This window comes from Lissotriton helveticus, chromosome 9, assembly GCF_964261635.1.
Source record: "Lissotriton helveticus chromosome 9, aLisHel1.1, whole genome shotgun sequence".
In the NCBI taxonomy this organism is placed as follows: domain Eukaryota; kingdom Metazoa; phylum Chordata; class Amphibia; order Caudata; family Salamandridae; genus Lissotriton; species Lissotriton helveticus.
Window position 1 is genome coordinate 797264837 of NC_136070.1, and position 25508 is coordinate 797290344.

The 25508-nt window shown below is 45.5% G+C and overlaps 1 pseudogene; it reads right to left on the reverse strand.

Annotated features, from left to right (window-relative positions):
• Window positions 1-309: 309 nt before the first annotated feature.
• LOC144783287 (forkhead box protein F2-like) lies at window positions 310-17238 on the reverse strand (annotated as a pseudogene).
• Window positions 17239-25508: the final 8270 nt, after the last annotated feature.

Sequence of the window (25508 nt, forward strand, 5' to 3'; positions counted from 1 at the left end):
AACCTTGGTTCGACAAGTACTGATATGGTTTGGGAAGCTTGTAAGGCGTTCTTGAGAGGGAGGTTGGGAGCAGCTGGAGCAAATAAGAGGAGACTTTATTACAGTAAAATTACAGAACTGGAGGAAAAAATTCGGGTGGCTGAGGCAGAGGTTATTAGTGCCAGGATTTCCGGTAGTTACGATCGAGTCTTGCAGAATTTGGAAAACTGGAAATTAGAGTTAATGGCAACCCTTAATTACAGAATTAAAGAGAAGTGGGAAGCAAGCAAGGTGGCACATTTCAGTTATGGAGAGGGATGTGGGAAACTTTTAGCCTGGAAGGCCAAACAAGAGCAGGTTCATAGTTGTATTAAAGAAATAATATCTCCAGAAGCTAATCTAAGCATTACAGACAGCAAAGAAATCGTGGAGGTATTTTATAAATATTTTCTAAAAGTATACAAAGAAGAGTTAAAACCAGAGGCAACTGCAATAAGAGGTTGGTTACATTTGTTAGACCCACTCCCGACTGAGTTTAAGCAGGTATTAAATAGGGAAATATCTTTGAATGAAGTCGTAAATACTATTAAAGAAGGGAAGAAAGGAAAAGCGCCGGGACCAGACGGCTTACCTTTAGAGGTGTATAAAAGTTTAGTTGAGATAATAAGCCCTCTACTTTGCCAACTTTTTAATGATATCTTTTTAGGAGAGGTATCTCTGCCGCATTCATGGAATGAGGCTACTATTGTTTTAATACCGAAACCAGGGAAATCCCCTAAATATCCAGATTCGTACAGACCTATTTCGCTATTAAATTGCGATTACAAATTATTTGCGAAAATAATGGCGGATAGACTAAGCACGGTTATTCCCAAGTTGGTGCATGAAGATCAAAAGGGTTTTATTAAGGGCAGGTTTATGAAGGAGCTCACTTTCTCTTTAATTGGTGCAATAGATAAGGCCACAACAGAGAGACGACCCTTGGCGCTTATAGCACTTGACGCCGCCAAGGCGTTTGACCGGGTTAACTGGGACTATCTAAAGGCCTTGCTGGCGCATCTAGAACTTGGGACCAGGTTTACTAAAGTACTGATATCCTTATATGACTCACCAACATCAAAAGTACTGATTAACGGGATATTAACTAAATCTATTAGGGTAATGCGAGGAACGAGACAGGGATGCCCACTGTCCCCTTTATTATTTGACTTGGACATAGAGCCCCTGGCGTGCAGGATTAGAAATACGGAAGATATCCCCTCGTTTAGTTTTGAAACATGGTAAAAAAAAATGGGTCTTTATGCGGACGATATTATTATTTTTACCCCCAATCTACATCAGTCACTACAAGCCATATTAGATATAGCGAAAGAATTTGGATCAGTTTCAGGGTACAAAATAAATAAGGATAGAACCGAAATTATGGCATGGAATTTGGATACATCCGGAATCAAATGCAAAATGGAGATGAGGTACTTGGGGGTAAGGATTACTCATAAGCTGGAGGAGCTAGCAAAAACTAACTTTCTCAGGATAAAAAGAGAAATAAGAGTCATGTTACGGGGATGGGGGCATCTACCACTTAACTTATATGGGCGTACTAACCTGATAAAGATGACAATTCTGCCGAAACTGACATTTTTGTTTGAAACCATCCCTTTAGAATTTAAAAAGGATTGGTTTAAAAAGGTGATGAGTGAAATATGTTCTTTTATTTGGGCCTCAAAGGGGTCTCGGCTGGCCTGGAAAAAGATAAGGAGACGGCTGGTTAAGGGGGGTTTGGCGGCCCCAGATGTTCAGATTTACTTTGGGGCTTTTCAATTAAAAAATTTGAGGATGTTAATGGATACACCGCCAGCCTCGGATATTGGTAAAATGTATGCGGCAATGCTTAAATTCTGTAAATATAATGATCATGGATTTATGTGTAAATTTTCCGACCCAAGATACTTAAAAAAAGTTCGGTTGAAACTGCTGCATGATGCTGCAGTACTGTGGTATAGTATAAGGAAAACTTTGAAGATTCCATATTACAGTTACAGGGCCCCAATCTGGGATGGACCAGGTTCACCTATGTGGGCACTTGATGCTTTGGCGATTCCTCTTAAACTTGCAGGGGTAGTCTGCTGGGGAGACATATTTTTGGAAGGAAATTTGATGGACTGGGCTCAAGTTCAGAGTTTGTGGGGCCAGGGATTCTCAAAATTTAAGTACTTGCCAATCCGCAGCTGGGCAAGCAAAGCAGAAAATATGATTGGATCCAGAATGCTCTGGAAGATAAACTAATGTCAAGAGGCTTACACAAGAAGGAAATATCACTCTGGTATTGGTCGATACTCGAGGCGGAGGATGGTGTACTTCTACTTCCGGAAGCATTGTGGAGGGATTGCTTGCCAGACATCGCTACGGAAACTCAATGGCAAGTAACAATGACTACACTTTACAAAACAGTTAAATCTGCAAATTTAAGGCGGTATCATTTGTTTACAACCCACAGGGCTTACTGGACCCCTCGCAGATTATCCAAGTTCAGAGCCGAAGGGGTAGTGGAGTGCCCGAAGTGCAGATGTGTAAATGTGGATGACCTACACATGTTTGTGGAGTGTCCGAATATTAGAGAATTCTGGGAAGCTGTAAGTAAAAGTTTGGCGGAGGTAACAGCCCAAAGGATAGAGGTAAGCCCTGAATTAATAATAACAGGAAGATTTGATTTACAGAGTAAAAATATAGATGATAAAGTCAAACTAGTGTTATATGGGATACTCCTGGCTCGCAGAGAGCTGTGTAAACTGTGGGTATCAAATGTGTCCCCGACGCTTATGGATTGGGTGAGGGCCATGAGGAATATAGCAAGAATAGATTCTATGGGTCGGAATGAGAAAAAATGTAAATATTGGTTGCCATTTTTGACACTCTTCGGGTGAGGGAGATAATGGGTAGTAATAGTGTAATGGTAGGGGTATTAATAATGAGTAATGTTTAAATGAAAAATCCAATGATTAAGGTCTTGGCCTATCTCACCTGCATTGAGTCGAAATGGTAACAGTAGTCGTTCGAGCGCCGGACTGTAATCAGGGTCTGGTATGAAAAGAGAGTCCGTAACCTCGAAGGATGCTGTAAGAAGCCATTTTGGACAAGTAGGTACATGAGGTAAAAGCCCATGGGCGGTACCGTTTTTCCATATAATGGGTGGCGACAAGGCTAATGAGGATAAAAGAAAAAAAAAAAAAAGAATGGAAAGAGCTTGGTCCTTTTTATACCCACACAGCGGCTCAAATGAAGGTGGTACATGTACAAAATGCTAGTTTTAGATACATATTTGGACATACAGAAAATGCACAGTCAACAAGTGGGAGGAGCTAACAGTGGCGGTTTTTGGCAAACACATCCTGACTATTACATTCTAGTGGCAGCTGCAAAGACAGCTGCAAGCTCAACTGAGCATGTGCGAAGGTGGAAGATGCTAAATATATCTCGTCTCTAGGCAGATTTCAAGAGCAGTTAACAGGAAGGTAGGACAGAGCACATGGCGAGCACATGGTAGCACATGGCAAACAAAATGGCTGACAGAAATACAAAGTGGATTCCGCAAAACGGACAAGATAGTCTCTAAATACAGGATGTCTTCATAGGGCCGTTTCTATGTATTTTGCCGCCCTAGGCGAGAATTGAGAGAAGCCGCCCCCTCCCTTTTACTACCATAACTCTCTCCCCATGTCGTTCAGGCTAGAGAAGCACACTCTCTACTGTCGAACCTTTCTATGTTACTCTCATTTACTATATGGAAACACAATCACAACAGTCAGTCCTGCAAACAACCTCAATGAAAGGCCCAGGCTAGATCGTTACGGTAGCCATACACTCACAGAACTATGTACACGGATGCGCAATAGAGCCTTGTATTTAAATACCACTGAGGCGTCAAGTGCACCTCGTTTTCAAAACCAGAAACAACAAAAATAGTATCTTGCACCATCTTTCAAGGCCAGACCTAGTGGTTTTGCCAACGCTTGTTTTTTTCTCTCACTGAGGCACCTGAAATAGTTATCATCTGCCACTGCATGGGGTGCCACACATTTGGCTAAATAAGGAGCCGGGATTACAAATCGTGGTCTCCTGCTCAGCAGCCGCAATTTTACCGCATCCGTTCTCTGTAACACACCAGACTACTATAAAGAAGTTAATTTTCAGTTTCTTGTAAAAGCCCATTTTTTACACAACATGATGTAGGGGTGTGAATGTGAGGAGTATTTTAAGAGCTCAGCAGTTTGACGTATGAAGAAACAGGGGTACTGGATCAGAGGCGCAACTAGAGTCAAATTTCGGGGGGGCTAAGAAAAAATTTCGAGGGGGGCTAAATCTTTAGGCAATCGGCAAAGTCGAGCTGCAGGGGATCTTAAAAGGGGTGAAACAACAACAAAGCCCCATTAACATGCACAAGGTCTTTTAAAGACCTGTGAAGTACCTGGGTGCGGCTGTGAGCGGGCCCGAGAAGTGTCTCATCCCGGGCTGCCACACATGACGGGAGGGGCTGAAGCCCTATGAGGCCAATGGGTGTTGCACGCCTGACTGGGATAAGTGAAGTAGTGTGGCTCACTGGTTAGAGGCGGCAGACCCGAGAGCAGAGGACGGCCCGGGACCAGGGTTCGATTCCCGGCGCGGCAGGTTTCTGGACCAGGGTCAGCGGACTCGATAATTCTCTCGCCTCGGTGCCCACTCTGATCAGCGTTCACACTCGGCAACTCTGGGCATTAGCTTGCCTCATCTTCACTAACGGCCCCACCAGACCGCCGGGGATGCCTGGTCTCACCCTGGAGATACCCATTAAGGGACCATCTCTCAGGGAAGCCAGGAAGGGTTTCGCAGCGGTCGAAGCGCCTTGGGACCCTACGGGTAAGTAGTGCGCTATATAAATGCCTATACATACATATACATACATACATACATACATAAATGGTTATCCCCAGGACCACACTGTTGATGAAACGGGAAGCGGGGTCTACCTGTTGGCATGTGGAACTCCGATGCTAGCTGGTACAAATGGTCTGCTTTTCACTATATATGGAATCGAAGTAGTTAAAATAATTTAATATCCGTTTAGAATCAAAGCATACAAATGTATATGCGAGCAGGTCACACTGTAAAGGATCAATCTTTGCAGTGTCCGAGTGCTAAATTTGATCTATATCTCCTTCTGAAAGCCGAATTTTTCATGATAGAAATCGATGAATGATTAGATGGATCCATGAATGGCTGGATAGATGGATTATTCTGTGAGTGAACAGAGGAATGTTAGAAGTGAAGAATAAACTGTGCAGATAAATCAGTTCATGGAAACATAATCGTTTAAACGAGAAGTGATTGCATGGCTATGTTGTGAATGCATTAATAAATGTGCGCAGGAATTAATACATGGATGTGTGAATTAACAAGATAATGAATGCATGCGCAAAGGAGTTCGATGGCACGCAATGTGCACCATAGTCTGGTTGCTAAAGATGAGACCCCGTAGATGAAAAAAACATTTTGCAAAACTCAATTTCTAAACAAGATTCCTCCCCCCACCTACAGCTGTAACCCGCTTAGCTAACAGCAGTGCTCACCTGAGAGCTCATCCCTTGTGTTCTGGTGCAGGCCATCCCCGAGTTCACCCCGAGTTCACCCCCGTTGCAGGAGCGGCACTAGGCGGCAAGGGCTGCTGCTTCTTGTAGGCTCTGGCCCCCGAGTAGCTCCAGTGCACCTGAGGGCTGGCATAAGGCGAGTGGCAGTCCATTGCTCTGGCCAGGGCAGGTGAGGAGGGCAGGGGGCGGATGCTGCTGCAGCCGCTCTCTGGCAGTTTGTCCCCCCCCCGGAGTGGCAGCAGCCATGTAGCTGGAGCCAGGGCTAGGGGGCATGTGGTGGGCGCTGGTGCCGCCGAGCCCTTCTAGGCCCACGGAACCGTAGTCACCCGAGTGGCAGCCCAGAGGGTCCAGGGTTGCCTGAGAGTCGAAGGCCCTGAAACTCAGGCCGTTGACCATGCAGTACTTGGCACCTGGCGGGCTTCAGAGCCTGGCACTTGCGCCGGACCATCACCTAAGGAACCCTCCTCGAACATGAACTCGGAGGCCGGTAGTGGCCCTTGCCGGGCAGGGCCAGGCCCTTGGACAGCTTGAGGAAGCACTCGTTGAGGGAGAGGTTGTGGCGCACCGAGTTCCTCCAGCCCTGGTAGGCACTGCGGAAGAAGGGGAAGCACGCCTGCAGGAACTGGTAGATCTCGCTCAGCATCAGACGCCGTGCGGGCGCGCTCTGGATGGCCATGAAGATCAGCGCGATGTAGGAATAGGGCGGCTTCTCAGGCCGGCGCACAGCTTTTTGGCTTTGATGAGGCTGGTGGCTCCATGGGGCAGGTGGTGGGCTCAGCAGGCCCTGCTGTGCGGCTCCACCGGGGCTGCAGGGCCGCAGCGGGGTCCACGGGGGCAGGTGCTGCTGGTGCGCAGGGCCGTTGCTACCATTAGGCAAGACTCGGCGGGCGCCTAGCTTTACCTTCGTAGGTTCAAATTTAAAGAAAAATTCCCCTTTTCGCCGCCCTAGGCGGCTGTCTAGTCTTGCGTAATGGTAGAAACGGTGTCTTCTGCTAATGCTTAACCTAATTGCTGCCAAATTACAACAGACAACCCTTTCAGCATTAGCTGAAGACATTCGTTTGTCTGGGGTAATCTAGATATGCATCCTGTACACTGATGCTCATAATCTCAGTGATCTCTTTGTTAAGTATTTGTTGTGCTTTCATTTCTGAAATATTTCTCTTGGCAGGTGTACAAGCAGTGATGCACATGGAGCAAAGCATAGGACCACATTGTATACAAGCACAGCATGTAATTAATATAGCGAACAGTATACATAAAATAGTCAGTAATTTCCAGCCCCAAGTAGCAAATAGTGTCCAGAACCAGGTCGAAAAAGTCCATGTACAAGTCTCTGGGTGAATTTCTGCAGCAATCTTATGCAGTTTTGATATTGCGTCATATACTGAAGGTGAGTGATCTGGTATGAACACGCAACAGCTGCTACCGATGATGCGACATGCACCACCTCGATCAGCCAAAATGACATCAAGCACCATTCTGTTTTGGAGTGCTACAATCCTTGCAATTTGCAGTTCCTCTGTTGTGTCCCCAAGTGCCATTGCTGTCTGATTGGTAACGGCTTCCACAACACGAGTCAATCTCCTTATTTTCCTACTTGTCAATGCAGCACCCACAAAGATAAACAAACCCAAATTAAAATCGACATATTGTTGCAGAGTGGTATCAGTCTCATCAACCTCATCTGTACTTATTGTTCTTTTGTATCTGTTCTTGGAGATATCATTATATAGTTTCAAGTCCTGGTGATATGATGGAGGGGCCAAGAACACAGGGGGTAACAAGAATGATACTTAACATACCCCAGACCATCCAATGGGGAGTTGATAATAATATCCCTTATTACCGCATACAAAGTAAGTATTATGCAAGGCTGTAAAAGGGGTGTTGTTGGCACCTTCAATGGTTAGAATTACAGTACATTCTCTCCTCCATACTGGAATTCTCCCATCACTACTAATACATAAATCTGCTTTGGCTCTTGTCACAGAAATTACAAAAGGTCCATTGTTCTTGGTATTTCCCATATTCGTGAAGACAAATGGGGTCGAAATATTGTCAGGTTTATACCCTTCCCATTCCCATTTAGTTCCTTTAGCTTGCGGATAACTTTCTTTATCTTGATAGCAGACTTTATTCAGACGAAAGTTAATCCCACCTACCGAAGACTTTCCAGAAGCAAACAAAAGTGCATACCAAGCTTGACATGAACCATTATGGGAAAACGGCAGAGGAATAAAAGGTGTTCCTCCCTTTTTCTGGTGGGCAGGTATCATCCCACACACCCAACAGTTGGTGGTATTCATGGCATTATGAGTATGATGCAGCATCTGGATGAATGTATTATTTAGGTAGTATTATCGATGCTTCTGCTCATGGTAGGGAAGCGTGAAGTAGTGGTGTTCCATTAATACTGTAGTAGTGGCAACAAAAAGCTGTCGAGCAGGATTTGAGTATAGTAAATTTGAATTTGGTAATTCAAATTGGCTAGTATGGAAATCTGGGACGCCCGATACTTTAATTTCAGCGCCAGCACCAGGGCCGAGTGGGGGCTAGGACTCAGTGCCCCAGAGTGTCCCGCAAGCAGCCCACTGCGTCATCGGCCGCGCCAGGAGGCGCCACCTTTAAAAGCTCCTGTGGGCTCCCGCAGTGCGGGACGCCTGATACTTCAATTTCCGTGCCAGCGCCAGGGCCGTGTGAGGGCTAGGACTCAGTGCCCCAGAGTGCCACGCAAGCAGCCCACTGCGTCACCGGCCGCGCCAGGAGGCACCACCTTTAATAGCTCCGGCGGGCTCCCGCAGCGCGGGACACCCGATTCTTCAATTTCAGCACCAGCGCCAGGGCCGAGTGGGGGCTAGGACTCAGTGCCCCAGAGTGCCCCGCAAGCAGCCCACTGCGTCATCGACCGCGCCAGGAGACGCCACCTTTAAAAGCTCCGGCGGGCTCCCGCAGCGCGGGATCCCCGATACTTCAGTTTCAGCACCAGGGATGAGTGGGGGCTAGGACTCAGTGCCCCAGAGTACCCCGCAAGCAGCCCACTGCTTCATCGGCCCTGCCAGGATGCGCCACCTTTAAAAGCTCCGCCGGGCTCCCGCAGCGCAGGAAGCCCGATACTTCATTTCAGCACCAGCGCCAGGGCCGAGTGGGGGCTAGGACTCAGTGCCCCAGAGTGCCCCGCAAGCAGCCCACTGCTTCATTGGCCGCGCCAGGAGGCGCCACCTTTAAAAAAAAAAAATAAATAAATAAACCTTTAAAAGCTCCGGCGGGCTCCCGCGTGTCGGCAGTGCCCGGGCGAAGCCCGGGCCAAGGTCGGGCCCGTCCTTGCCCGTCACAGACTGGAACAGGCCAGGCTGGGCTATCCCCCTTTTATTCACCTGTGAACTGTTTTATTACTGCTAAAGAACACAAAGGTACTCTGTTCCACCATTATATTCCGCTGTGGCATTCTTTAAGTGATATCTAAGCAGGGGTCACTTATTATAATTTACTATTACCCTCTTCCCCTGGTGGTCCCTTCAGTTGGAATACTAGAGAACTTTTCTTCACTTCTTGTGAGCTACAGTGATCCAAACTTGTTTGTATCATGGGCAAAAGGAAGGCTATGGAGGGGTTGCTTGTAACTGGTGGCTCGCAGTCGGGGGCCGGGTGTGGGAAGAAAGCAAAAATATCCCATAAATGGGCTAAAAATAATTGCGTAATGGACAGGATTGATTCCCTTGTTCTTAACTGTGAAGATATCCTAGGCAGAGAGATCTCCATGCCTACTAGTGATGCACAATCTCAACCTCTCAGCCCTGCCTTTCGAGCTAAGTCCACCATTCCTACGATGTTCTCCAAACATGATAGGGGTAAAGCATCCAAGCATAGTAATGAAACATTGCATGCATCTAAGCAGGTACAGATAATAGAACCCCAGCCCAAAGATACACCATCCCCTCATACAAAATTTCCATGAATTAATTGGAGAACTGGGCCTTATGGGCCTAGCGGCGCAGGGCACGCCTGATATCTCCGGGTTCACCTGCCTTATCAGACAGAGACACTCGACACTCTGTTAGGCGTAGAAAATCAGGTTTATTAGCAGCAGCTAAGCACAGTGGTCCTAGAAGTACACCAATGGTAAGTTCTCAGGAGACTGCCACTTCATTCCGTGGTGATCAGTCTTTTATACAATACATATTTACAATACCCACTCCCAAAACATACAGAACTGACAAATGGGAAAAGTACGAAAACAAGCTATCGGGTATCTTGTATACGCCCTTCTTTCAGACCCCTTGTTCTCCCCTCCCCTCAAGTTAATCAATACTAGTGTATGTAATTCAATTTGGTGGTAATTCAGGTGGCAGGATGTATTTGCGAGCCTCAAAGGACAGTTGTGTAAGAAGAGAATACACAGAAAGAATAGCGAAGGCCAGTTAAACAGGATAAGATATAGGAAGAATGGTGAGACCCACACAGCCAACTAAGACAAGGATCAATCAGTCTAAACATGGATTAACTAACTCGGCCAGTTCCTGACATTGGTTTCTTAAACAATTACAAAGGGTTACTTTTTAACAGGCAAGCAGCTGAAAAGGCAAAAACATCATGTTCGCCGTGTCGCCTGAGTGAGGGCAACACAAAATGGCGGCTGTCACAAAATGGCGGCTGACTACGAAGCGAAGTCGAAAATCACGGAACCTCAGCCCCTCCTTTTGCCATTACTCAGGCAAAACACAAAGGACTCACGCTAGTCTGAGTCAATGTCAATGGTCATGAGGTCATTGAGCTGTTGCTGCAACATCATCTTAATATTTTCTGTTTGCTGTGACACAGGCTTTGGAACACACAAGGTGGCACAAGGACCGCAGATAGCGGGACCACATTGCAAACAGAGACAACAAGAGAAAATGATGGCTAAAATCATTCCAAGGAAAGTTAACACTTTCCATCCCCATGTGGACAGTAGTCCCCAAAACCATCCCATCACAGACAAATCTCCTGAGTCTTGATGAATAGACTCGGAAATGACACGTAGCTTAGAAATGGCTTGGTATACTGTAGGGACATTATCCGGAATGTAAATGCAGCAACTAGACCCAATCAATTTACAAACTCCTCCTCTATCAGCAAGGACAATGTCTAAAACCATTCGGTTTTGTAAAGTCATAAGACGATCCGCCTGAAGTTCAGCCTGAAGTTCAGCCGTCAAGTTACTCAAGGCTCCGGAAGTTACATTTATCGTAGCCTCAACAACACGAACCAACTGTCTAATGTTTCTGCTATTGACCATTGGGCCCCAAAAGGGAAGAAACCCTTTAATAAAGTCTCCTCCCTCTTGTCCAGCTGTGTCTCCAGAATCAATAACCCCTCTACTATATCTTTTCCTGTGGTGTCCTGAAGGAGCAGTGTATGTAGGGGGAAGAAGGAAAGCTATATAACATGTTCCTGAAAAATAGGCAGGAAGCCATGTGTAGGCCCTATCATGACAAACAAAATATGTACCTTGAGATGGTACTAACGGAGAAGAAATCAAGGGGGAATAGACATAGGTATGGGAACAAACACTCTTTTCCTGTTTATTCTTATTATTCTGACCAGTTACTTGCAAGTACAGGATACCTTTATGAGGGACAGTCCAAATTGGTGAGGATCTTCTTTCTTTAGCCCTGTCAGTGAGGCTAGTAATGTAACGAGTCACATTTCAACCATCATATGCCCGTTTCTCGTCCACGGGAATCTTACTAATGTTGGCAATTTTAGCCATAGTCACTATTCCTTTTATGAAGGGACTATGACTATAGTCTGATCCACCAGTATAGATATCACCAGGAGGATATCGAAGTTGGTTCTGATATGCATTGGAAAACATAGCCAAATAAGCCCAAGCGGAACCTTCATATGAAAATGGGAGAACTAAATATGGCATCCCTTTCTCAGCGTTATGGGGCAAAAGCCCACAAACCCAACAATCAGTAGTGTTAACTACCAGTTGATGCTGATGTAACAACTGGATGAAAGAATTGTTGAAATATTCTGGTCTCCTAACTTGTTCATGGTTTGGGAGTGTGTAGAACTTATGCGGAGAGTCAGTAGAAGAAGAGAGCAAAGAAACAGAAGTCGGAACAGGTGCTTGCTGCATAGTGTGAACAATCCAACCCACAAAAGCAAATAAAATACATAAACACACTAGAATACATAGTGCTACTCCACATCCACTAAATAGCAATTTCTTGTATTTGTTTCTTTTCACAATCATAACATCATTCCCTTCCATCTTAGTATCCACTTCTCTAAAGGCGTTGCTCACGGTAATCTTCCTAGATCACTTAGGTGTGATTATTAGGCGTCCTATGACACTGCAAGTCCTGTTGACCTAGTCACTATTCAGTTCACAGCCCAAGACTCCTGCCGTGACCCTGAAACTTGATGGATAGTGGAAAGGAAATGTCTTTTTAAAAAAAAGGTAATCAAAGAAAAAGAAAACACAGTTCAATTGTCTTTTGACAACCTAGGTCTTAGGTTGTACCGTGTCTTGCCAGGTATCGTTTGGTCCCGGAATAGAGTCTCTGGGTTAGTCGTATCCAGCATTAAATGTGGTGGTACAGCTTCTTGTAGTACATCATCATCCTCTTTCTCAGAACTTGTCCAGTCCAGGCGTGCACTACTAAAAGGTACAAATAGGGATACTTTCTCACATTCACTATTGCCAATGCCTTCTTGAACCCACTGATCACAAGGTAAAGGCAGGGGTACCCTCTTACAGTGCACGCCGTGGACCCACTTTTTCTTTCCGGCGACTTTCACAGCTGTACGTGTTGTCAAAAGCACTTGTCGCGGCGGCCCCCAACGAGGTTCCAAATTCTTCTTCCTCTGAAAAGTTTTGAGGTACACGAAATCCCCGGGTCGAATGGAGTGACCTGGATCTGTGGAGGCCTCTGGCAAAGTGTTTTGGACCTGTTGATGAATAACACGTAATTTAGTGGTGAGGTCATGCAAGTAGTCAACCAACAATGAGTATGGAATATCGGAATATTTCTTTGGTCGAGGGACTCCCCAAACATTAGCTGGGCGTCCGAAAACGACCTCTTAAGGACTGAGTCCTAAACGAGAATGCACAGTTGTTCTCATAGAAAGAAGTGCCAAAGGTAAAGCGTCAGGCCAAGCAAGGCCGGTGCTGGCCTGAATCTTCGCTAATTTGAGCTTGAGAGTGCCATTATAGCACTCTACCAAACCCGCTGACTGAGGATGGTTAGTCGCATGGAATTTCTGTCTAATCCCAAGACCCGCACACACCTTCTGCATAATTTGACCCACAAATTCACTTCAATTGTCACTCCAGACAATGCGCGGCAAACCAAACCTTGGGAAGAATTCTTTCGAGAGGACTTTGGCAGTGGACAAGGCAGTATTATCCTTTAGGGGGTAAGCCTCTATCCATCTGGAAAAGGCACAGACCACCACTAGGACATACTTTAGGTTGTTGGAACGTTCCATATGGATGTAATCTATTTGTAAAACCTCAAAAGGATACGTAGGGGGAGAAAAATGACCTGCCGGAGTTGGGGTTCCCTTTCCTGGATTATGCATTAAACAAACAATACAATGCTTCACTACATTTTCTGCACATTTCGGAATACCTTCATTCTGCCATACTGGAGCCAGAAGCTTACATATTCCTTTCACACTGATATGAGCTGGACCATGCGCCATAGTAACTACAGGTAGTACATAGGCATCTGGTAACAACCATCGTTGGTGTTCCGACAATAGAGGAGAGGAGTTGGCCTAACGGCTAGGGCGCTCGACCTCGGACCTGGAGGAACTGGGTTCGAGTCGCGGTAACGACGCCAAACATCCTGTGATTCTGGGCAAATCACTTAATCTCCCCGTGCCTAACAAAAAAAAAATAAAAATGAATGTGTGTCCTCATGTAACGTAACTGGTGCTATGTAAAGCGCTCTGATACCCGATTCGGTTCGGGTCTAGTTCGCGCTATATAGAACTCTGCAAAAAAAAAAAAAGAATAATAATAAATTCCGTCCAACATCCTGTCTCATCCAACATTCCCGTACTTTCTCTCCACTTGCTCAATTCCTTCTCAGTCGCTTCTGCTTGAATCATTTTCACACTTTCCACTGTGTCTTCACACATACCTCCTTCTCTAACCCAATTTGCAGGGCCTGCAACATACATATGGCTCTTAATGTTTCTCGCTGTTTCCTTCGCTACTTCGTCTGCGAATGCATTCCCACGACCTACATCATCAGTGATCCTTTTATGCGCACTGCACTTTACAATTGCTATAAGGATAGGCAAGGCAAGTGATTCAAGAAGGTCAGTAACCAACTGACCATGCTGTATTTTAGTCCCATGGGAAGTAAAGAATCCTCTTTCCTTCCACAAGCGACCAAAACTATGAGCCACGCCAAAGGCGAATTGGCTATCGGTGTAAACAGTCACTCTCTTTCCTTTCGCTAACACACATGCTCTTGTCAGTGCAATCCACTTAGCTGCTTGTGCTGAATTGTGTGTGATACGTGCAGTTTCTACTATTTTATGCAAAGTGGTAACAGCATAGACTGCAGTCGTATCACCATTAGGAAGCTTAAAACACGAGCCATCTACCCATAGGATCCCATCTGGATCCACGAGTGGTGTATCTTTTAGATCTATTCTGCCTTTAGTTTCCTCCTCCGTTCGGAGAAGACAATCATGCTGATTTTGTGTATCCTCCTCTTCTGGAGTAGGTAACAACGTTGCTGGATTCAAAACATTGCATCGTTTGATGTGTATATGGCTAGCTAAAAGCGTCAACTCATACCCAGACAAACGAGCACTCGTGAGATGTTGCGTTTTCGTTCTGTTCAAAAGAGTATCTACTGCATGTGGTACTATAACAACAAGAGTATGATCTAATACCAATCCAGCAGATTGGCGAATAGAGATTGCCGCTGCTGCTGTTGCTCTGAGACAACTAGGTAATGCCTTGGCTACTGGATCCAAAGTAGCCGAAAAATAGGCACATGGCCTTTGTTTGTCTCCAAATTGTTGTGTTAAAACTGATAATGCACAACCTTCTCGTTCATGCACATAGAGTGTAAAAGGCTTACTATAGTCTGGAGTACCCAACACAGGAGCAGAGCACAAAGCAGTACATAGATCAGAAAAACTCTTTTGACATTCATCAGTCCAAGGAAGAGGTTGGGGTGTATCTTTCAGAGTAAGTGCCAACAAAGGTTTAGCTAGTAGAGAAAAATTCGGGATCCACTGTCTGCAATAAGAGGTAATGCCCAAAAAGGCACGCACTTCCTTTTGCGTGGATGGTACAGACATTCGTGAAATTGCATGAATACGTTCTGGAGTCAATCGCCTTCCCTCCTTCGACAAGAGATGACCTAAGTAGGTAACCTCTTGGCGGCAATATTGTAACTTAGAGGGTGACACCTTATGATGTAAAACAGACAAGTGGCGCAAAAGCAAAATAGTCGCATCTTTACAGACATCTTCCGAATCAGCAGCCACCAATAAATCATCCACATACTGGATTAGAGTAGCACCGGAAGGCAAAGAGAAAAAATCCAATTGGGATTTCAAAGCTTGGCTATAAATGGAGGGACTCTCACAGTAGCCTTGAGGTGCACTTTTAAATCTAAAGCTTCGGCCTCCAAGAGAGAAACCAAAGAGATCTCTACTTTCCTCAGCAATAGGAATACTAAAGAAAGCATTCTTAAGATCGATAACTGAGAACCAAGCAGCCGAAGCAGGTACCATTGTGAGCAAAGCAGTAATATCTGGGACAACAGGAAACTGAGGGACAACAATTTTGTTGACCTCTCGAAGATCAATCACAAAACGATACACAGGTGGCTTAGAAGGATCGGTACGTTTAAGAGCAGGCAAAACACGACTGTTGCAAACGTTTCCTCTCGTTTCTTCAATGACACCTTTCTGAACTAAATCATGCACAGTTACCAACAGAGCTCTTTCACCATCGCTAGAAATCTTGTATTGAGGAATACGTGGCAACTGAACATCTGGCTTGACAGTAATCACGTAAGGTGGTATTCTGAGCAAACCAACATCATTCGGACCCGTGGCCCAAAGCGTAGCAGGAAGTGAACACAATTCAAGTGGTAGTTGATCTTTAGACAAATACATAGGAGAAATCAATTTATCTCCCAACGTAAGATGTACACCAGAGGGGGAACAATACAACGTTGCATGTAGACGTTTCAATAAATCCAAGCCCAACAAATTCTCACCGCAACCAGTCATTAAAATGAGCGGGGCTTCCTAATCGTAAGGACCAATAGAAATGGGTAAGGGACATGAAACTGGGTTGCTAACTGGGGCGCCAGAGAATCCTACAGAAACATTTATTAAGCCAGACAAAGGTGCCCCCGGGAGTTTGGAGTGAATATAAGAACTTCTCATTGCACCAGTATCCAAAAGAAACGGCTCTGAAACACCCAATGTAACAACGTTAACATAAGGCCCATCCTGATCCACTGGAACTGATACCACTCCCTTGCTTTGTCTACGGCTGTCCTAGCTAGTGGAAAAGTCAGAATTGTCGTTCTCAATACAATAATCGTCATTGTAATACTGTGAAGACTGAGAATTCTGCTGATCAAAATAATTCATAGTATTCTGTGGGGGTAAGGAAGGCTGTCCTTGAGACGGCGCACCTCGTCCTCTACCCCTGGGTGCTGACTGAAAACCACCACGACCTCGTGGCCCTGATAGTCCACCATTACGTTGCAATAAAACCGGACAACTATTCTTGAAATGACCTTCCTCTTTACAATAGGCACATTGATTAGGACCCAACAAAGCTTGTGGAACAAACGATGTAGGTTTCTGTACAATCTCTGAAACTGTGGAGGCTGTTGTGATTGATTCTGAGCAGAACGAGGGGCATAAGCTTGTTGCAAAAGAACATTAGTTTTCAACTCTTTAGTCTTTTTCTCTGCTTTATCCTTTTCTTCCTTATCCCTGTTCTCATAATACTGAGCAGTAGCTAATATCTGGGCAGATGAAAAAACGGCCCACGAACTCTCGGAATCTTTCAATTTATGCAATAGTTCGGGAAGTAAATTAAACACAAATTTATCCACAAATAATCGCTGTCCACCCTCCGTATTCATATCTTGACCACTATGGTCGATGAATGTTTCCTCGAAACGAGTAAAGAAATCAGAGACACTCTCATCTTTCTTCTGTTTACACGCAGCTAACTTATCCCAATTAACTCGGAGGGCAGGCATCATCGTTTTCATTAGAGCTATTATTCTACCAGGCAATTCAGTGATCAAAGCATCGGGTTTAGCACCACCTACTTGTAGCGCATCCGCGGCAATTAAAGCAACCCAAGTACCACCCAAAGCTTGATCGTGATCTTCCTTACGAATCCGAGCCCATAATGCTTGAGGTACTACGTTACCCATCAGCAAACCAATATCTGCCAAATTCATAACGCACGCATCAACAGTCTGGGACAACTCTTTATAATACCCAGCAGGATTCTTACGAGGGTCCGGTAGAGACTGTTTAAGCGCTAGAACTTCAGATCTTTTCCAAGGGACATGTACCCATATACGCTGAAAATGAGCAGGGACACCTGGAGCATTACCTGACTGTGGAACCGCATCTCTCCATATAGGAGGAACTTCTCGCATAGGGTAGTGTTTTACTTTATGTCTCACCGCAGGATCCGGCTCAAGAGAAGCTTGAGAGAAAAAGGAAGACCTAAAAGTGATAAGTGTTCGAACAGCATCCTCGACATCGGAACCCACAATATGACCCTTATCAAAGTTAGCCTGTGTATCAGATAAACCCTGAGGAGGTAAATCTAAACCCATATCACCCCATCCTTTAATCAGAGTATTACACATAACATTAAAAACATATCTCTGCGAAGGCGCATTCCACTGAAGGAAAGTATCCAAGATGTCGTGAACATTATACAGTGGACCTCTCATGATCCAAATGCGGGCGAGAGAGTCTAACCTAATTCGTTCCCCAGTATCCGGAATTTGACTACGGCATTGTCTTCGGGACGAAGCAGGAGTCAAATTAAGAGACCCGTAGAAAGGTAACAAAAGACCATAAACGGTCTCAACCAATCGTTGACGAGCTGTAGGAGAATCAGACAGTAAAACTGGAGACATCGTGTTAAGCACAGCAGGGGAAGAACTATCAGTAGTAAAAGAAACTGACGGTGAAGGAGACTGAGGTACAGAAATCGGTGGCAAAGGAAGTGGGGGCGGAATTACTGGAAGAGGCAATTGCGGAGCAACTGGAATAACTGGTTGGACAATAGGTTGCTGAACAATAGGTTGTAATGGAGGTGCATTAGCACCTAATACATAAGGTGGAGGTAATGGCAACAAATGAGACATTAAAGGATCTTCATCAAGATCTTTACTTTTTGTGGGAGGAGGCAACACTGGATAACATCTATCTATCGCCATACGGTGCTGTCGTTCTGAAACGTCAATCATTTGATCAACTTCATTATTTTTAAACTGTTGAGCAGCCTGTAGGATCATCAGATCCTGTGCTTTCCTATCTTTTTTCGCTTCTTTAATTTCTTTCTGTTTGGCTTCCTTACGCCAGAGGTGGAAAGAGTCAAACATTGCCGGCCGGGCTTTTCTTTTAAACAAAATCGCTTCTAAATTGTCTAATATGTCAGGCTCAAAGCTACCATTTTGTGGCCACTGCAGAACACCATCTTTCTTTGTATATCGAATCCATGTTTCATTAAAAATAATAGGACCAAAACCATGTTTAGAATAGGGCTCATAAGTGGGAGTTCCAACCGGAGGAATTGGACAAGAGTCCTCGAGCTAGGAATCCCTGTTACAACTAAAACAACAAAATTTCTTAAACGTACTAAGTCCAGCCATTTTGTAACGAACTGGACTAATCTCAAACTTCAAGGGGTTTAAGACAATTATTACAGCACAAACGTACTTACCCCTCGGCTTCGACTAATGCATTTGTCGAATAAAAACCAAAACAAAAAGAGTGGGAGCTACCCACGTATACTTAACTAAGTATTTTTTCACGCCAACAGGTGTCCGTCTAACATCTCGCGATACCAATCATCACCAGGGGGCCAAGGCAGGGCGACAGTCAGGGCAGCAGTCGTCTGCAGCCGTCGGAAAGGAGTAGCCGCACTGAAAAAGACCTTCGGTCCACTTTCGACATACAGGGGTCGCTTGACGTGGTTCGCGAATCCTCCAGAATTTTCTTGCGAGGCTCCTCACGATCTTCGGGCTGAACCGCTACCACTGAAGTCGCCCCACGTTAAGACGCCAATTGGAGAACTGGGCCTTACGGGCCTAGCGGCGCAGGGCACGCCTGATATCTCCGGGTTCACCTGCCTTATCAGACAGAGACACAAGACACTTTGTTAGGCGTAGAAAATCAGGTTTATTAGCTGTAGCTAAGCACAGTGGTCCTAGAAGTACACCAATGGTAAGTTCTCAGGAGACTGCCACTTCATTCCGTGGTGATCAGTCTTTTATACAATACATATTTACAATACCCACTCCCAAAACATACAGAACTGACAAATGGGAAAAGTACGAAAACAAGCTATCGGGTATCTTGTATACGCCCTTCTTTCAGACCCCGTGTTCTCCCCTCCCCTCAAGTTAATCAATACTAGTGTATGTAATTCAATTTGCAGGTGGCAGGATGTATTTGCGAGCCTCAAAGGACAGTTGTGTAAGAAGAGAATACACAGAAAGAATAGCGAAGGCCAGTTAAACAGGATAAGATAAAGAAAGAATGGTGAGACCCACACAGCCAACTAAGACAAGGATCAATCAGTCTAAACATGGATTAACTAACTCGGCCAGTTCCTGACATTGGTTTCTTAAACAAGGACAAAAGGTTACTTTTTAACAGGAGAGGCAAGCAGCTGAAAAGGCAAAAACATCATGTTCGCCGTGTCGCCTGAGTGAGGGCAACACAAAATGGCGGCTGTCACAAAATGGCGGCTGACTACGAAGCGAAGTCGAAAATCACGGAACCTCAGAATGAATACGCATTTATATAGCGCATGGCTACCCAAGGGCATCCCAGCGCATTAGTGACACCTAATCATTCTTCACTGATCAAGGAACGAGAAAGGTTTTCAGCAGTTTCCTGAAATGGAGACAGTTAGGTTCAAGACGAATAGAGTCGGGAAGCTTGTTCCAAAATTTTGCGGCATGAAGTGAAAAACGTCGGCCACCCATCCGTGCCCGTTTAATACTAGGGACTGTCAGAAGTTTTTAATGGTTAGATCTAAGAGTCCGGGAGACCTGATATAATTGCAGCATAGGCTGAATCAGAGGGGGTCAATTGATGGACTTATGAACAGTGCACATGGCCTTGAACCAGATCCTTTGCTGCACTGGCAGCCAGTGCAACTGACAAAGTGCTGACTTAGCGGAATTCCGCTTTGGTACATTCATTAGAAGTCGGGCGGCGCAGTTATTATTATTATTATTATTATTATTATTATTATTATTATTATTATTATTATTATTATTATTATTATGCGTTCTTATATAGCGCTCGATTACCCGTAGGCATCTCGGCGCTTGCCTTGGGAACCCGTCCTGGCTTTTTTCCTGTGAGATACCCGTACTGGGCATCCCCAAGGTGAAAGCCAGGCATCCCGCCATGGGGGGGCCGTAGTGGAGATTAAGCAGCTAATGCCCAGAGCTGCAGAGTGTGAACCCGTGATTCGAGTAGGCACCGAAACGAGAATTATCGAGTCCGTGGATATTTGGGCTCAAGACCCTGCCGCGTCGGGAATTGAACCCTGGTCCCGGGTCTGACCTCTGCTTCAGGGCCTGCCTCCTCTAACCAGTGAGCCACACTTCTCCACTCCGCAGTTCTGATCAAGCTGCAAAATGTTGATGATTCCATGAGGTGCGCCCAGGTAAACCGCATTAGCGTAATCTAGCCGCGATAAAATAAGGGCTTGAACCAACAGACGTCTAGCTTCAAAAGGAAGGAGAGGCAGAATCTTCCTTATCAATCTGATCAGACCATAACATGTAGCAGCAACTTTACGTGACTGTACTAAGAAGCTAAGATTAGGGTCTAACCATACGCCTAGGCTCTTAATTTGTTTCTTAGGTAAAGGGGGAGGGCAAAGGTAGCTGGGCCACCAAGGATCTAAATTCATGGGGGCCATGCCCTGCTTGCTTCTGAAGCCCGTCTGGGTGGGGTGTAGGCTTTTGTTATTCTCCACAAACGCTGCTAATATGGAATTTACATGTTTTTCATCAAGTTTACTAATACCTGGCAGTAAAGAAATGGGGCGATAATTCGCCCAGTCCTCAGGGTCTAAATTGGGTTTTTTCAGTAGAGCTTTAAATCTTGCTTGTTTTCATAAAGGCGGGACCAGTCCGGTTACAAGGGAGGAATTAATTACATCACGAATAACTGGGGAGACAGTCTCCGAGACCAACTTAAGAATGGGGGGGTCGCGGCGTCGGCCGGGGATCCCGACTTAAGATTCCCCAGGAGTCGCTGCAGATTGGATAGGGCAAGCGGCGCAAATTCCTCCAGCTGAACCTGTTGAAAGGGTGGAGGAAGTTGTACTTCAGAGTCAGTTTGCTGAAACAGCGAATAGATGTTAGAAACCTTAATGGCGAAAAAATTTGCTAATTCATCACAGCGTTTTTGAGCATTCACCGGTTCAGTCAGAGGACCAGGAGGAGTAATCAGAGATTTAAAAACTTACAAAATTGCCCTGGGAGAATTGGAAGCAGAGACAATCTTCTCCTGATAATAGCTGGCTTGTGCAACTTTTATTTTACTTTTATAGAGCCTAAGTGCAGTTCTGTAATTGCATTTACTGGCCTCAGAAAAATCCTTCCTCCATTTCCGTTCGGACTGCTTGCATGATTGTTTAAGCAGTCTGAGGTTGAGGGAATACCACGCTTTTTATTAATGCCAACTCAGTGGCAGTATTCTTTCTTAGGGAGGGTGAGGTCCAAAGAAGACTCCAGCCAGCTATTAAAATACTCATTCACCCTAAAAGGATTAGAGCAGAATGCAGGGGTCGAGTTGTTAAGGTTAGTTGCCCATTTTTCCACTAAGAGTTTAGACCATGTGCGACCCAATTTTTTAGTCCTTATAAAATATTGTGACTGATCTAGGGGTTCCAAACAAAGGATAACAAGAAATGGTCCAACCAAGGTATTATAATGGTCTCAGCCAAAATAATGTTATCAAGATTAGTGAAAAAATGGTCAAGTAAATGGCCTAATTTGTGGGTAGGGCCAGTAACAATTTGTTTCAGTTGAAAAGCTTCAAGGCCTGCCATGAGATCATGCAAAGGGGAGGTGTCGGGTTCATCAAGGTGAATGTTGAAATCACAATTTATAGCAATGTCTGGAAGATCATTGCAGAAATTGGCATGTGCTCCTGGTGGACGATACAAAAGGATTCCTGAAAAAGTACAAGTAGGAGAGAAGGCAATAGCAAAGGAAACGCTCTCACAGTCCGATAGAAGACACCTAGTTGATCTACAACTATAAGTATTTTTGTATATAATGGCAATCCCCCCACCCCGGCCACTGTCTCGTCTGACAATAGCGTAGTTCGGTGGGAGGGCCCGGACCACATCGGCATCCAAGACCATATTTGTCCATGTTTCAGTGAGAAAGAGAGCGTCAGGGCTCCTCTCTTCTAAAAGAAGGCAGATTTCACTCGCATGCTTGGGGAGGGAACGGCAATTAAGAAGTAACAAAGAAAAGGATTTTACTTTCCCAGCTTCTGAGGGGGGGACTCAGAAGGCTTGAATTTAAAATTACAGAGAGGACAATAGTTATGTTCCTCCTCAAAAGACATAATATGTGTACATATATTCGTCCTCTGACCTCTGACCCTCAAAAGCTGCTCCCTGTTGTAGCAGGAATTACCGGGGGGGGGGGTTTAAACAGGGGTTCCAACCCCCTAGCCCCGTCCTGGTGCGGAGGGGCGCAGACGGACTTGCCTTTGGCAGGCCTTCGGCGTGCCCGCTGCGCACATCCGCTGCGCGGGGGTGGGACATACTGTTTAAACAGGCAGGTGTAACTAGAGCGCTAACCTCCCTGTCCCCGCCCCTCGCCAGCAGGCAGAGGAGCAATGGAGCCGCCTGCACCCTCCACACAATCGGTGCAAACTGCGGTGGACCATGGGTGCGCGACGGAAACAGGAGAAAATTAGGCAGGTAAGAGAAAAGTGCAAATAGTAATGATAAAAGCACAATGATAAAAAAGTAATTTAAAAAAGACCCCCAACCAAGCTGATTCCGAGCACAGGAAGCCTGCCTGTAGTGTGTCAATAACGCGGCAGCTGAGTGGACTGCCTTAAATAAGTTAGGCTCACTAGAGCACTAATCTCCCTGTCCCCGCCCCTCGCCAGCCGGCAGAGGAGCAATGGAGCCGCCTGCACCCTCCACACAATCGGTGCAAACTGCGGTGGACCATGGGTGCGCGACAGAAACAGGAGAAAATTAGGCAGGTAAGAGAAAAGTGCAAATAGTAATGATAAAAGCACAATGATAAAAAAGTAATTTAAAAAAGACCCCCAACCAAGCTGATTCCGAGCACAGGAAGCCTGCCTGTAGTGTGTCAATAACGCGGCAGCTGAGTGGACTGCCTTAAATAAGTTAGGCTCACTAGAGCACTAATCTCCCTGTCCCCGCCCCTCGCCAGCCGGCAGAGGAGCAATGGAGCCGCCTGCACCCTCCACACAATCGGCACAAACCACGATGGACCGGGGTGCGTGGCGGAAACAGGAGAAAGTTAGGCAGGTAAGAGAAAAGTGCAAATAGTAATGATGAAAGCACAATGATAAAAAAGTAATTTAAAAAAGACCCCACAACCAAGCTGATTCCGAGCACAGGAAGCCTGCGTGTAGTGTGTCCATCCTTACTCAGTCCACCAGAAACTCTGGTGCTTTGCACCAACAGGTTCGCAGTTCTAGCTGATGTTACCAACACTTCGGAAGTCGGCGATGCTGCAACCCTGGTGGATGACTCATCCCAGGGACTGTACCAGCTAGTAGCCTTGCTTAGACAGGAGATAGGGGTTCTGAGAGCAAAGATTGATGAACTGTCTGCTGTGATAACATTTTTGACTCCCAGTCAGACAGTTCATAATCAACAGCTACGCTCTCTGATAGACGAGCGCATACGCTCGCAGCAACCTCCCTCTTATCTGCAGGTTCAAGGCACTCAAACAAGTGGACGCCCACTTATCCCCTTAATCACAAAACTGGACACAGTTCCCCCCCCCACACAATGGGCAGAGTAGGTGCACAACTTTGCGTTCCTAGAATCCAGTGCCGCAGCAATTTCCAGCCCCCCGTATGGTAACCAATAATGCATCTGGACCAATACATGTAACAGCCCCGCATAAATCGGCTGGGAATAATTCCCAGCAAACACCACATATAGAAGGGAACAATGTTTACATGATAAATGTTCCAAAACGAGGCATTGCAGCAGGTTATGAAAGCGAGGAATCATTTATAAATAAGTCAATACACTGGATTCGACATGTTAGGGAGTGTCGTTCACTTATTAGGGAGGACATTGTCAGGGCAAGGAGGCACACACAGCACGTACACATTTGCAAAATTTTATCAAGCTGACTCTAATCAATGCCTTTTTGACTGAGAATCTTGTCTCCCTTGAGTTTCGCACCTGCCCCCCGACCATCATTGATTCTGATCAGGAGGCTCCCACTGACCTTCCCCCCAGGAAGAGCTAACGATCGATACCCGCTGGACTTACCAAGTGTATCCTCGTCTCTGGATGCCAATGATTGACTACTGCTTGAGAATATACCAGGACAGCAACTACAGACACCCCTGCCACCAATGTTTTTAGCTCATCCAAACAACCCAGAAATGCTGCAGGCACCTACCACAGTCCAAAGTTATGATATGCATACTAACTTCCAGCTAAAAATTATGTCATGGAATATTGCTGGCCTTAGTAATAAGCTATCTTTACCTCATTGGAATGATCTGGTAGGGGGTTTTGATATTTGTGCCTTCAAAGAAACATGGAGCATGACTCCCTTGTACAAATCGGGCTATAGTTGTTTCTGTATTCCTGCTACTACCAAAGGGAGGGGTTGTCCCTCAGGAGGGTTGATTATTTGGGTTAGTATTGCCCTCAATTGCACCACACTTAAATACAATAACTTGAGCCCCGACATTATGAAACTTACCATCAAGTGTAAGGGGGGGTGAGTTGGACTTTTTAAATGTCTATATAAGGGGGCTAAGAGGGGGCAACACTACACCTGCTCTTACGATATTGGAACAGGGCCTTTCAGATTCTTCGCCGAATTCAAGATATTTAGTAGCTGGTGATTTTAACACTACATTTGAGCCCCTTAGCGAAGAGGACATAGTCGGGATGGAGGAGGAAGATAGAGGCTAGGGTGTACCACCCTTGTCCATACCCCCTGTAAAGCAATGGTCCCGGTTGGTTATTCAATTGTATGCACTGACTTTGGAATATGGGTTAAGGGCAGTAAATGGTAGGACTCGTTCTGACGCCCTAGGGGCACCTACTTTCAACAGGGCAACTAGTCCATCTAGAATTGATTATATACTAGTGGATGTTAGGCTTTGGGGCTGTGTCCTAGACATGATGGTGGGCAATACAACCGACAGTGATCATAACCCTCTCTGCATGTCGCTGAAGTCCCCTTGGACACATCCTTGTCATATATCATCTAATCATACCTATTCCCTGACTAAAGAGATGATACTCTCTAATTCTAGAAGAGCTCTGAAATGGCCTAAGGTTGCCCACGATGAAGCTAAGATGGTAGCCATCAAGCGAGCTCTTTGCGAAGGCATGAATGAGCTAAGAGAGGGATTAGTCCAAGGACTGGCTAACGCTTC